This window comes from Dermacentor silvarum, chromosome 7 (genome assembly GCF_013339745.2).
Source record: "Dermacentor silvarum isolate Dsil-2018 chromosome 7, BIME_Dsil_1.4, whole genome shotgun sequence".
In the NCBI taxonomy this organism is placed as follows: domain Eukaryota; kingdom Metazoa; phylum Arthropoda; class Arachnida; order Ixodida; family Ixodidae; genus Dermacentor; species Dermacentor silvarum.
In genome coordinates, this window is record NC_051160.1 from 42,185,072 (window position 1) to 42,200,109 (window position 15,038).

A 15,038-nucleotide genomic window follows, 5' to 3' on the forward strand; every position below is an offset into this window, starting at 1 on the left:
TGTACGTTGAGGACTTCGCGGCGGCATTCAAGTGCTCCAGCAATTTACCGATGACGACACCGCGTCGGTGTCAATTATGACCGTGGAGAGTGTCGAACTTGAACGCTTGCGCCCGTGGTGCTTTTTGTTTATCTCCTCTACATCGGATATAAACGTGCCATACTAATTCATGATACTGCCGAGTTAAGTGTAGTTACGATTTGAGTTTTTATTCAGGAGTTGTGGGACTGCTGATATTTGTGAACATTAACTTTCGTGTACTTTGCTTTGTATCGAATGCATGAAAGCATGCTTGCTACTGAAAAGCGGTTCCGTATGGTTCGGGTGAGCAATAACTGTTTATTTTTCTAGGAGATTTGCGATTGTTCGGACATTTTCTTTGTGTTTAGGGCAATTAAGAAAGACTGATATTTGAATTGTTCATATACTTGGTGTACGGAGTAACGTTTTTAACCAGTCATTGGCACTTTAGTAACAATGATACTTGCATTAGCACTCGTTTCAACACAACGTGACTGCAACTGCGTGTGGGATGGTAATACCGTTCGGCCGTATTACCTGGCTACAAGAGTGGTTTGTGTGCTCCAAGTCATAAGTGGGCCAGGTAGTTGTATGTGCCCTAAGTGAAACTGAACGTGATTGAAATCGCGAGCAGGGTTCATTATTCAGCCAATGGGATGACGTGTTGTCCGTATAAATTGTACGTGCTAAGAGTGAAGCACTCTGATTTAAAGCGACTCACTTATCGAAGGGAAACTTTCCCTGCGTAGTTGTAATGGTAGTTTTGATCGGAGTATATCTTGTTAGATTTTTACGATAAGAATTCTATAACGCTGTCGGAGACTTGCTTGTCTTAAAAATAGGTGTGATACGGGCGCGCTTCCAAGTTGGGTTCCATCGCGGCCGCCCTATCAGGAGCTGTTGTAAGTGTTCAGGAAGCATTCAGCGTTCGAGGATGCGCCCGCGATTATCCCATTTGATTAATGTGAACCCTCTTCTCGGCACATGTGCAGCCAGAAACTAGCACACTATTGCACACTCCGGCGGCCTTGAGAGCAGCGTTTCAGTTAAAGGCTTTATTTCAAGCTGGGCTGCCTTAAAGGGGGGATAATAATGATTAAAAAAAGAAACATAAGTGAATGGAACCTCTCATAATGCAGGAAGTCCAGTAAGGCTCTGTACTGAGACTAATCGTGAATAGCGCGTGCCCATGTGTGGGGGACGGTCACTGCAGGGGCCAGAGATTCTGAGGAAGGGCTCCCTCATATGTCGTGTCCCAGGGCAGGTGGTACGCATGAGTTTGCAGTTTGCGACCAGAGGAGCTGAGTAGGGACTGCTACCTCCGGTGGCGGCTAAGGGTGGACATTTCTTGAGTTACGTATTCATGCCTTTGAGGTTTTATTTAACGTCAGCTACCAGGGGGCGTGTCCATGAATCCGGGGAACACTGCGACCGCATTGCAAAGAATGCAGTGCGCCGCCAGTTCTTGTGTGGCCTATACTTCGTCAGGACCACAACGACCGCCAAAGGCTATAGATTCAAATGTGGACAAGACATATCGCTGATTTCGCAGACGAGCGCAGTGTGGCTCGGCGCTACCTACTCGGGCCCCATTCAAGGAGGCTACACGTACGAGCTGCTAACGGCCCGATATTTTCACGCTCGTCTGCAGACCGACTCGGTGCGTTTCTTTGGGAAATGTACGCTGTTCTGGCGTTGTTTTCTGCTCTCCCTTTAATTTTCTGCACTGAATAATAAAGACAGAAACCACTCTAATCCTGGACTGAGGCGTCTGCTAGTGGCGCTCGCACCTCGGTGTCTGTGTACCCTGGTGTATTGTTTGGGTTAACTTTGTGTTTCTCTTGTGTTAACTTTGCGTTATGAAAGTGAAGTACGACACAGACACGGATAATGCTGGTGAATTCTTTGATGTAAACTATGTAAACTACACTACACTACACTAGGCCCGGCATCCTCGTCGTCGAGGACGTCGGGGACGCCGTTTTTGTGCAAGTAATGCCGTCTCTTCGAGTAGGCCAGCTCATGAACTAGAATTGTGCTATCTGCCACAGGCAACCTTTAAAAATCTTTGAGATATATTCTCGGAGACAGGCTGTATATATAATCTATAATAACCGTTGCCCTTGAAGAAACTTCGTGCGACCTCGAAGAATTGTTCACTGAAGGGACGACCTTATATGAGTATTTACAAGACCTTATAGTACGAGGCAGTTCAATTTCACAGCCCGAGTCCCGTTGCAATTATATCGACACTCCAGGCAAGTTCTCGCTGTCGTCATCGCTGTGATGTTTCGTAAAAAAGCCATATGAGTGAGTGACCCATAATATACTGTGGGTGCGAGAAAAAGCACGTAACAGTGAGCCGAAAGGGATGGCGGCTTGATGGGCATAACTTCCCACGGGCTCAATATTCGGGTTAGTTGGAGGTCGTGTGATCAAACGCGCGCTTTGGAAGGAGAGCGCTCGCCTTCTTATCCATATATTCCTGCATATATCTGCGAATGACTGTGCGCGGCTGACGCTTACGCAGCCCGCCTGACGTTTCTTATTGTTGGTAATCATTGGTGGGTAATGAGCGATGGGTGCTGACGCGCCCCTAGTGTTGCAGAGTGCCTAGTCTAAGAGACGGGGTAATCGGAGATCGCTGACAGAGGCCGTCCTGTAGTGGACATAAAAATAGGCGGATGATGATGATGATGATGATGATGATGATGATGATGATGATTAATATAATTGTCGGAGCCGTGGTGAATCGAGTGGCTGTACGAACCGTTCTCCCCCGCTGCTAGCGTTCTTCATAATGGCAGCGTTGAGACAATATATAGGCTTACATGGTCCGTGCATGTTATTTTAATTAGTAAATTGTTTACTACAATTTATGTGGCCGCAGGCGCTAGTTTGAAGGCGCAAATTCTAATGAGCTAGCGCTAGACAGGGCTAATTGAAGATCGTAGGGAGAGGCCTTCGTCCTGCAGTGCACATAAACATAGGCTGCTGCTGCTGATGATGATATCGCCGACTTAACTAACCTATATACTTGTGTAAGGGCCGCACTTTTTTGTCGCGATTTTGTCGCCATCTATTAGCGACGCACAAAAGTAAGCTGCGCGAAAACTGGCTGTTGAGCGTGATCGGAGTCAGCGCACTGAACGCGATTGCTTCTCGGCAGGCTGTATTTTTTTTAATACTTAGCGACCTATGTTTCTCAAGGAGCACACCGGAAGTCTACCTCAGGCAACCGGAAGCGGAGGTGTCTCCGAAACCGTGATAATAATAAAAACCGATCTAAAAGGAGGTAATGGTTCAAGTTGAGAGTTGTATAGGATAGATATGATACAGGAACGTAAGTTTACTGAAGGAAAGGGCCAATTAACCGTCAGGTCTTTCTCATTGTATGATAGTTAACTATCATCATTAGCAACGGCTCGAGCGTCGTCGTCGTCGTCTTCCACAGCTGGCTCGGTTGCCGCTCATCCTTCCAGCGTAGAATTTCACTTCTCTTCCGTCGTCGTAATGGGGAGGCCACATTTACGGGGGTATGAGCCATTGCTTGAGGGGGTATGAGCCATTCATTGTTCGCGTTCTAACGCGTGCTCCGCCGGTGCGTTACGACACGTCGTCAGTTGCTCCTCTGGGTGTGGTAGGAGAAGGACGTGCGTCAACCTAAGGTCTAGGGGCTATAGCGCCATAACGACACTTAAAGGGAACGTTAATGCCGCCTAAAGTTTTTTTAATACTGGCTGTACAGTAAGAGTCTTCCTTCGTGTAACTGTCTTATACTGCGCTATCCATGATACTGCTTCACCTTTCAGACAAAATTGCAGCCACCTTATTTATTTTTATTTTATTATTATTTTTTTTATGGCGAGTCCAAGTTTAGACGCTGCTGCGCATGACTGCTATTGATTCTGATTTCGAGTGAATCGGGCTTGGCCTCACATCGGTTACTGCGTGAATTAAGTATATATTTATGACTTCTGCATGCAAGTGGGGATGTTTCCATCCCTAATATGGGTTGTAAATGATTAGAAGACTATTTTTTTTCTTCATGAGTCGCTAGCACTGCATACTGGAAAGTGCCTAGTGAAGCACGTATCATTCACGTGCGTTTCACGCGCCGTTGATAAAACACTCTGCCGAGGGGGCCACTGAAGTATGCAGGTCTTTTTAAGTGTCATAATAGCACACAAAACAATTTGAAGCGAGGTGAACATACAGCAGCATAATAATTCTCTAGGCATAGGTTATCCATATCACTATAAGTAATTGCTAGTTGGAACCTCCTTCTCTTTAAAATATGTATAGTAAGCTTTGTCCTGTGAATACATTCAAATATATTGTGTCTGTGCATAATGTTCACACTCGAAATTGAAAAAAAAATTGAAGTGAAAAAATACGGATGAGGTAGCCTCCGCTGGTGCTTCCAGTGTGCTTGTCCTCCTATTGTCAGGACTTGCAGAAATAAAGCGAAAGTATGGATTAAAAGTCGTGCACGTCCACACCCACAATATTGCATTAAACTACGGTGTGCCTCATATTCGGAACTGGTTTTGGCGCGTAAAATCCCAGAAAGTAGAAGAAGCTTTTAGCCACAATAAAATTTTAAGTTCAAAATGTAGAGGCAACTCAAAAGAAACCATACGTGATGTGGGTAATATAACTGTGGTGATCAAGCTTTAGGGGAGGGGGTAGACTTCTGCATCGCCGGGAAGGGGCTTCGGAAGGGGCTCGGGCCCCAGTCTCTCCCCCCCACCCCCCCCGCCCTAGTCGGCGCCTATGCCGCAGAACGTCGCTGCTAACCACGGCGTACGATATAGATAATATCTAGGTGTGGACAGATAGCAACGAGCGCCGTCGCGATAGCGTCCAGATAATGTGCCTTCACCGGGACCTTTCAACATGCCGATGATCGCAGCTTCATCCGGTGAAAAGTCGGCGAAATATACCGGCGTGAAGTAGAACGAAAGGAAATGGTCTCGTCGCCATGGCAACTGGCCCGATCGCTTATCGCACACATGGACAGGCGCTAATGTTTCTCCCTTGTCAGTAGCCAGGGCGCCGTCGTCTTCTGCGCGTGGCACTAGCATGATCTGACGACTTCGCGAGTGGCAAAATGGAACGGTGCGAATGGTTAATCGCGGGATGTGGTCAAGATAGCGCGCCAAAAGTATTTACCTTTCGTAGCTCCTCAAATGGACTTCTTTCGATGACTTCGCACGAAATGATGCGCTGCCGCAGAAGATTTAACTAAGGGACACATTCATTTTATTCGTTGCGCAAAATAAGAGGGCTTGCAGAAAACAACGCCAGAACAGCCTACACCCCCCCCCCCCCCCCTCCCCAGAAAAAAAAAAAAAAAGTCACTGCCGCTTCTCACTTGACTAAAGTGCCTGGCTTTATCACCTTACATGGTCGGCGCGACATCTCGTGGCGCTATTCCGAAATAGGGGACATTATCAGGCCTTCCTGCAAGGCGCACTTTCCAAACCTGAATGCGTATATAATTACTATATAAAAATATAAATACCATATAAATACGATATAAATAAATACTATATATCTCACATAGTGCTGCTAACGCTGGATTCACAAGACGGGGCGGAATCAGTGAGTAGGTCCGCAGAAGAGCGTGAAAGACTGGCGCCGTTAGCAGCTCGTACGTGTAGATACGTGAATATCTTGTCAAATGTCTACAAGGATTCCACAGCTAACTTGGTTCTCCACAAGAAAAGTAGAAAGTTGCCTATCAAGAAAGGTGTCAGGCAAGGAGACACAATCTCTCCAATGCTATTCACTGCATGCTTAGAAGTATTCATGCTCTTAGACTGGGAAGGCTTAGGAGTGAGGATCAACGGCGAATATCTGAGCAACCTTCGGTTTGCAGATGACAATGCAAACCGAAGGTTTGCATTGGTGAGATATATATAGGCATCGCCTATTCAGCAACAATGAAGATGAATTACAACAAATGATTGAGGACCTTAACCGAGAAAGTCTAAGAGTGGGGTTGAAGATTATTATGCAGAAGACAAAGATAATATTCACAAGATTAGCAAGGGAACAAGAATTCAGGATCGCCAGTAAGCCTCTAGAGTCTTTAAAGGAGTACGTTTATCTAGGTGAATTACTCGCAGGGGACCCTGATCATGAGAAAGAAACTTACAGAAGAATAAAATTGGATTGGAGTGCATACGGGAGGCATCGCCAAATCGTAACTGGGAGCTTACCACTGTCGTTGAAAACAAAAGTGTTAAATTATTGCATTCTCCGGTGCTAACACATGGGGAAGAAACTTGGAGGTTAACAAAGAAGCTGGAGAACAACTTAAGGACCGCACAAAGAGGGATAAAACGAAAAATGTTAGGCCTTAATTATTAAATTATCACTATCGCTTGTGGCAGCCCAACTCGTATTAAAAGGACAGCGCCTTTAACACAGACGTTGCTCTCAAGGTCGCCGGAGTGTTAAATGTGTTCAACTTTCTGGCTGCACATGTGCCGAGAAGAGGGTTCACATGAATCAAATGGGATAAATCAAATGGGATCCTAGAATACTAAATGATTCCTACAACAGCCCCTGATAGGGCGGCCGCGATGGAACCCAACACGGAAACAGGCCCGTATCATACCTATTCAAAAGACACGCAAGGCTCAGGCAGCGGTATAGAGCTGACATCGTACAAACCTAACCAATTATACTGCGATCAAAACTACCATTACTTTACCGTACAGAAAACTTCCCTTTAATATAGGTGAGTGTCTTTGCTTAACTCTTAGCACGTACAATTTACACGGAGAATTAAGGCGTCGTCCCATTGGCTGAACAATGAACCGTGCTCGCGATTTCAGTCTTGTTAAGCTTCACTTAGTCCACATACAACCACCTGGCACACTTATTACTTAGAGCATACAAACCACCCCTGCAGCCAGGTACGGCGGCCGGACGGTATTACCTTTCCAAACGTGCAGTTGCAGTCACGATGCGTTGAAACGAGTGCAATGCAAGTATCTTTGTCACTTAAGGGCCAATGACTGCGTAAAATCTTTACTCCGTACACCCAGTATATGAACAATTCAAAATGTCAGTCTTTCTTAATTGCCCTAAACTGAAAGGAAATGTCCCAACTATCGCAAATTTCCTAGAAAAAAAAACAGTTATTGCTCACCCGAACCATACGGAACCGCTTTTTAGTAGCAAGCATGTTTCATAGATTTGATACAGAGCAGAGTACACGGAAGTTAATGTTCAATAACATCAGCAGCCCCACACCTCTTAAATAAAAACTTATTGTAACTAAATCCAACTCGGCAGTATCATGAATTAGTATGGCACGTTTATATTCGATGTATAGGAGATAAACAAAAAGCACCACAGGCGCAAGCGTTCAAGTTCGATACTCTCCACGGTCATAATTGACACCGATGCGCTGTCGTCATCGGTAAATTGCTGGAGCATTTGAATGCCGTCGCGAAGTCCTCAACGTACATTACTGGTATGTTGATGGTGAGCGCCTTCTCTGGAGACGATATCTTGGGGCAACGATGGTAACTGTTAAATATATAAAAAAACTGCGCATGGGAAAGTCTCCACAGGCTCCAGGCCGGCCTCACGGTGTGCCACTCGGACAAGTTCAAGGCTTTCACCACAGTAGACAAACCGAGGGCGCTGAGAAACACCGAACGAGTATCTTTATAGTGGGGGAACTTTTTGTAGTATATGCCACTGAAACACTGACGGAAATTTTTTGTATTAAGTGACGTTCTTGGTTCCCATGGTATCGCGTAAAATGTCAATACCCACAGAATTTCAGCCAACCGCTGACCAAGACCGGCCATGTTGAGCAGCTGAAAACTGGTTGAGCCGGTAAAGATGAAGTTGTACCAGAGAGGCGACAGTAAGATATAGCGGTAATTGATTGCGAGTGTACCATGGTGCCAAACAGTGCTCGTGGCTTGCGTACTCAGCACACGCGCGCTGGTTATAGTTAGGCTGTAAGCGCGGCCTCTCAGCAGGTTCTCAGCGAAGTCTGGCGTAGCTTTCGGAACTGGTATTGAAGCGTAAGCCGCACTCATAGGTGTCTGTAGCGTGAAGTTCTTGAAGAATGAGCCCAGCGTATCAAAGTCATCGGCTTCAATAATAGGGCTGGTTCTCAACTGTTCGTACATGGCATTTTTCACAGCAGCAAATATCTCTTCTGCCACGATGTCTTTGTCAGGGCTAGTAAGAACTTCTGCTTTGAACAAATCCCACAGTTCCTTCATCTTAAATAAGCTTCTTTCACAGGCACGAAAACTACCCGGCGAATATCCGCTGCCTTCGGTGTTGAACTGTTTCTGGCAGCTTACACCTGTGTGCCAAAGAAGATAGGCGGCTTTCAAACCAGCAAGTCCGTCTTGAGTGAAAAAGTCATAGAGCACGCGAATGTTTCGGAGCTTTCGGACCTCTATAACTTTGACGTCATGTAACTTGAAACCATGTGCGTTTAAGCCGGCTTCGAGGTCAACGACGTTCCAGACATCTCGGCTGAAATTGTTTCTCGCTTGTTTTGGTTCGTACATCGCCACTGGTGGAGTAAATTTCTGAAATTGGTTGCACAGAAGCGACGCAGTATGAAGCGTCTCTTCTGTTGTCGGTACAGCATCAGCGTTTTTCCTTAGAGCTTCAACAGTAGCGTTCAGATAGTCCAGAATACTGTCTGCCTGATGGCAAATGGCATCGATATCTAAACGTAACTTCGCACCCAACTGGTAACTGAAAGTGATGCAGGAGCCGAGACCATACTTCAAGCCCGAAACCATGATAAACATCATTGCCTTTCGAGAATCGACTTCCCGGAGAAGGTCTGCCTCGTTCCGCTGCAGAGCAGTCACAAAGGCAGTGGCGAAGGAGTGTCGGTTCGAAATGGTCTGCACGCAGGTCTTGTAGTAGGCCTTGAGGAAATGCCCAGCCTGGCGCATTGGTACGCCCTTCGGCATCATTCCGGTGATCAAGGCACGCTGGAGCATAGCGACCACGTTGGTATCCTCCGAGTGTTTGTATGTTATTGCATTAGAGCAGACGTAAGAGAAGAAATCTTGACACGGGTCCAAGCTGGTGTTGACGTACCTGGCAATCTTCGCGACCTCGTTTTGGCAGCAGAACGAGTGTCCTCCTACGTCGGAAGGCTCCCCGCTTCTTCTTTGGAGTTCACCCAGGTAGACGCTGATGACGGTGATTGTGATAACCACGGCCAGAGACGCCACCGCTAGAGCACTGCCGACAAAGAGCGTGCGGCGATTGGTGCTAGCAGAAGGCGCGACGTTTGTCGATCTGGGAGTACGTTGCCCCTGGGACATTGCTTGTAAAGAGCACGGGCTTGCAATGTCCGCCATGGCGTCTGGTTACTTCTTCTTCTGCTTCGTCGACGTGCTGGCTGCGGGTCACGCGCGCGTATACTTCGCGATGGTGATGCTTAGCAAGTTGCATTAATGGTTGTCGCAGTGACCATGCATGAGCATCATATGTCGCTGGAAGGTATAATAAAAGAAAGAGAAGAGCAGAGATTAGTTGTTCCTTCGGCACTGAATTCACTGAATTCACTCAGTGCGAGTAATATGTAGATACAGTAGAGTTTATATCTGTATCACATAAACCTGAATTCACAAAAGTTCAAATTACCCTTGCACCGGCAGGGGGCCGGGCGCCAAGGACGTCTGGAAACACTGCCGTGCTAGAAAACTATATAATCGCGAACGCATAATAAAGAACGCTCTTCTCACAGTTGCAACGCTGTGTGCGTGTCCCTGCTTGATACACCTGCTCGAGTGCGAAGACCTCCAGGCTACCTGCGAGACTATGTGACCTCCATGCCTTGAGCAGCTTCGCCAAAGAAGGGAAGATGTACCACAGGGGGCCGGGCGCCAAGGACGTCTGGTAACACTGCCGTGCTAGAAAACTATATAATGGCGAACGCATAATAAACAACGTCATTCTCACGGTTGCAGCGCCATGTGCGTGCCCCTGCTTGATACACCTGCTCTAAACAACCCCTTTTATTGAGTTCATATACCTCATTATTATTATTTTTCTTTATTTAACCCATTCACCACCCGATTCATTGCCGATCTCACATAGCGGGTTGCGCCAGGTCATTATGGCACAACAACAACAAATTAGTGCGACAGCTGCAGGCTCCCACAAGGGACACGGCCATCTTCCAAAGTTTTTTTAGCTAGCGGTGGCTTCATTGTAACGGCGACACCCTGTCTGCGAAATCGCTCAAGACATCGACGGAAAGAAAAGTCATGCATGCGAAAGAATTTATATGTGACGGAATGAAACGTAAAGTGAAAAATTTCGCTGGAAAAAGTTATTCGATACAGATAAGGATTCTATGAGCACCGCTGCGTCTGTGTGTCCCATGCAGCGAAAAAGTCGCAGCTTCGCCCGAAAGGTGAATCATTGATTGCGATAACAAATTCTTAGACGTAGTAAGGTATATAGTTTGATGTGCGGTAAAAATGCTGTAAACATTCGCTTAGTAACTAAATTAACAAGCACCGTCACGCGCTCATAGGCGAATATGAACACATGTCACGGGATGCCCGCTGACACTCGCTGTCTGAACGCTGGCCTAATGAAGAGTGACAGCAGCGGTGAGCGAATTCCCCTTCGTGCAGCCTGTCGCTTCTACGTGAACTATAGGCACGCACGATCCCTGCAAACGAAGCCATCAGGTATCTCGGGTCGGTTAGCCTTCGAACCCAGCGCCGGTTACCTCCAAGACAGGACGCGTGCGGTCGCGCTCAGCCGTGCCATGCGCAGGCGCGGCGGAAGTAGAAGCGGAGACGAACCATGGAGGAAGGAAAAAGCTGAGCGGAGGCCCTACCCCCTGCGCGTCGCTAGGAGGAAAGTGTGGAGGAAGTCACGTGGTGTTTTTTCGCTCTGGCGGCCATGTTGTCGGGCCACAATGGCGGCTTTCTCATGGTTGTGTGCGCTCACAAGTGTTGCTCCGTAGGATTCGTACCGATTCGTACCGGGGCAAAGCCGTCGAGTGTGGAGTATTGCGTTAGTATCCGCGTTTTGTTCCGCTGTGTTGTCTAGGCCGTGCTGTCCCAGCTGTTGTTGTGGCCAGGTGGGATTGGAAGAAGTAAAAAAAAATTGGGGGACGCTTAAGCTTGGCCTTTAAGAGTGGAACGCGCTAGCATTCAAAGATCCCTGACTGCTCGTCATGCTTCCATACAACTGACTTCGCCTCCTTTCAGGGATCAAGCGCTGATGGATGGTGGCGGGTATTAAGAGGGAGAATTGTGAGTCGGGCAAGTCGAGTATTCCGTAGAATAGATTACCAGTGTGCTGGGAGAGTGACAGAGTGGTTTGCTAGGAAAAAAAAAACAGAAGTCGCGGACGGCAAAAGTACTAGGTGGAGGGATGAGATATAGAGACATTCTACAGTTAAACCTATAGGCTAACCCAGCTAGTGTGTAGTAGTGTGTAGCATTCGATTCGCATTCGAACCTTCGAATATTCGCCCACTTCTACTAATTAGGCGTTACCCCTAAGACTCTACGACCATGTACAGCGACTGATGACTGACGGAGTGTGTGTGTATCTTGTGAATCATGAGAGTCCCTCCCATGATCTGCGGTGATCGACAGGGCGATAAGCACTGCAGAGAAACACGCGAACTTCACCTGAGTTTTCATCGCTCCCTGAAAGGACGCGCACACTGAAACAAAGCACCAGCGACGTATCTCGGTACAGCAGCCTACTACAGAGAGACGCGAAGGCGACCGCTGATAACGTTTATCACTCTAATCGAGCGGAAAATGGTTGTCTTGTCGGTGAAAGTACATTCATTGTCTTTTCATGGTGGCTACAAACGTTGGTGGCTGCTGAAGAAACCACGAACCAATAACTGAGGTTTCTTTTTTAGCACGCTTGCTTGGGCCCAGGATTTTCGCAGTGCCTTGGTACTTGGTAAGTAACAACTATTCCTACGCGCACTTCACACGAAGACTGATTACCGGGTGTTCTTGGTGGTGTGGCTTTGCGGGTAACTTATTATTCTCGTGCTATCTGTCTAGAGATACCGCCACGCAATTAATTATTGAGGCCACGCAATTAATTATTAGTCGCGCTTTCGGGGAATTGAGCTCTCCATGGCGTAATCAGTGGGCCCAGTAAAGTGTCAGTAACGGGACAAAGAATGTCTACCAGTGCTTTTTTAAATGTTCAGGCTTCTGTGAATGCTGAGGGGAAGCAGCTTGAGATGGCGCCGCGAGAACCGGCCCCACGTTCACGACGACCGGTCGTCATTTCTTGGTAGCCATAGAATTTCCAATAAACGAGAATTGAGATGCATATTGCAGGTGCGGCAATATTTATAAAGTGCCGCCAAAAAATTATTTTCGCAGGCGATATGATGTTGGAGAGCTGCGTGCTGTGAACAATGGAGTCCCCGGCCCAATTAGAACTCGCTGCAGAGGCTACCGAAGAGGTCAGCAACCAGCAGAAAGTTTGTTTTGTCACCTATTTGCACACGGTGCACACTGGAGTAGCCCCTCATTACTATGCAGTTCTTTATTGACGACATGAAAATAACAACGTGACGGGGAAATCTTTGGGTTTACTATTAAAACACTTCGCACGGTAACCTCTTTCGACGAACCAATATAAAGGGCAGCAGTGCCATCTGTGAATCAGGCCATGACTTTACGTCCGTGATATTCTGTGACGTTTACAGGCGAAATATTGGCGCTTGGTGATATCACACCTGTAAAGGCAGTGGTGTGAATCGAAAGAAACGTGTATATATAGTAGACCCATTATCTCGCTTATTTGTCAGTCTTCGCACAATGGGACATCACAGTTTGCACCAATTTTTCCATGCACTTGGAGCTCAATCTTGCGGGATTATCTTGTCAAATTACTTGAAATTTTTCATAAATAAATAGGGGGGGGGGGGAGGCTCACGGCCTGAAATTACAAAGTGAGATATGAATAACTACGTAGCTGAGGATTCTGGAGTATTTTACGCCACCCGGGTGGTTTAGGAATATTCTGTTTTATGCACGGAAGCAGAAAAGTAACTGGAACACCAATAGATTTCGTCGGTCACTTTGAAAATTAATATCTCGAAACTGGTTCACTCAAGACAGTTCATTCTAAGTCTATACGCCTTGCGCAGTCACCGGCTGTAATTCGTAGATTTAAATATGTGCCATAAAATAATTAAATAAAAAGTTATTTAGGGTAATTATGTTAATTATTTAATTAGGCATCTTGACTTCTTGTAGAAGTAATGGCCGCCCCATCGAGTAGGCTAGATCAGGGATTAGAATTGTGCTATCTGACACAGGCAATTTTTTTTCTTCAAATTTTGCACATTATTAAAAGAAACACCCGCTGTAGTACAACTGACGGTGGTATGCACCGCAACAGCATCAGTTGCACTTCGTTGCTCGAAGAGTTATGACGTGTGTCGAGTGAGTTCCTGAACATCCTTTGTAATGTGGTGAACGTTGTCTAAATCATGCATATGGGACGTGAAAGAAGTGCGACGTAATGCGCTAGCATTACGTTGCCTTTCACTCACATTTGCGGATAAATTGCCACTGAATTTTGTTTTGTATTTCTACATTTCAATATAAAAACACAGTTCTCTCGGTGGCTTCATTGTCTGCTGGTTTCACTAAATTGTTTTTTTTTTTGCTTACGCGACAGAGCCTCTTTTAACTTGCAGGCGAGAAGAGATATAACTACATCGCAAGGCATCTACCATGAAGTAGCTGGCCTGTATGTTAATAAGGCCTTGACTGAGAAGAACCTGCGGTCCGCCTTTTCTTATAAGCCCCTGGATGACGACGTCTTCATCGTCAGTTATCCCAAGTGCGGAACAACCTGGCTGCAATTCATAGTTCACGGCATCTACACGGGTGGCGCCGGTGGGCTTCCCAGCTCGGAAGAACGCCGAAAGACTATGACCTTCCTCGAGGTTTCGGGTGTCGAGCGTGCGATGTCCATTCAGCGACCGGGGTCCATCAAGACCCACCTCCCGTTCCACTTGCAGCCGTACTCGGCCAATGCCAAGTACATCTACGTCACGCGGAACCCGTACGACTGTTGCGTCTCGTACTACTACCACACGAAGTCCCTACCGCCATACGACTTCCAGGACGGCACGTTCGACCAGTTCCTTGACATGTTCGTCCGCGGGAAAGTCGACTTCGGCGACTACTTCGACCACCTCCTGTCCTGGTACGAGCACCGGGATGACCCGAACGTGTTTTTTCTGACGTACGAGGATCTCAAGCGGGACACACCCGGATGGATCTTGAGGATAGCGGACTTCCTAGGAAAAGAACAGTACGGCAACAGGATGAGGGAACAGCCAAGTGTTCTGGATGATATAGTCGAGATGACCAGCTTCGAGAGCATGAAGAGTCTCAACGAGGAGTTCAGGAACTGGCCAAAGAAACTCGAGGCACTCCCAGACGAAGCGTTGACGGACGCCATGAGGTCAATGCGGGAAGCTCTGGGTGACTCCATCAAGCAGCGGCCAACGGAAGATCACATCCGCAAGGGCACTTGTTGGTGACTGGAAGAACCATTTCTTGCCCGAACAAGTCGTACGGATGAAGAAACGAATTGCACTCAAGACGCACGGAAGCGACGTCATGAGTCTCTGGAAGGAAACGGATATTCCATGAGTATCAGAGTCGCAGGAATAAAGAACTGCACTATTACTGTGGTTGCCGGTATTGGTGCATTAGTTATCTACGAACATTACAAAAAGACGCATATTGTACAATTCCGCGTGCAATTCGGCGTACTCGTCGCATCCAACCGCATCCAACATGTTCCGAGAGGGAAGGAGGGAAAACAAGATGTGAAAGGCAGAGAGGCTAACCAGATTAAGTGTCGGGTTGGCTAATCTGCACAGGGGGATGCTGTAAGGGCAGAAAAGATAGAGAGAGGGAGAGAGAGAGCCAAAATTTATTTTGATGGTGCACGGAGAGGGATGGATCTCCGTGATG

At 47.0% G+C, this 15,038-nt stretch overlaps 1 pseudogene; it reads left to right on the plus strand.

Moving 5' to 3' along the window:
• Nucleotides 1–11,817: 11,817 nt before the first annotated feature.
• On the plus strand, nucleotides 11,818–14,754 carry LOC119457947 (sulfotransferase 1C2-like; annotated as a pseudogene).
• Nucleotides 14,755–15,038: the final 284 nt, after the last annotated feature.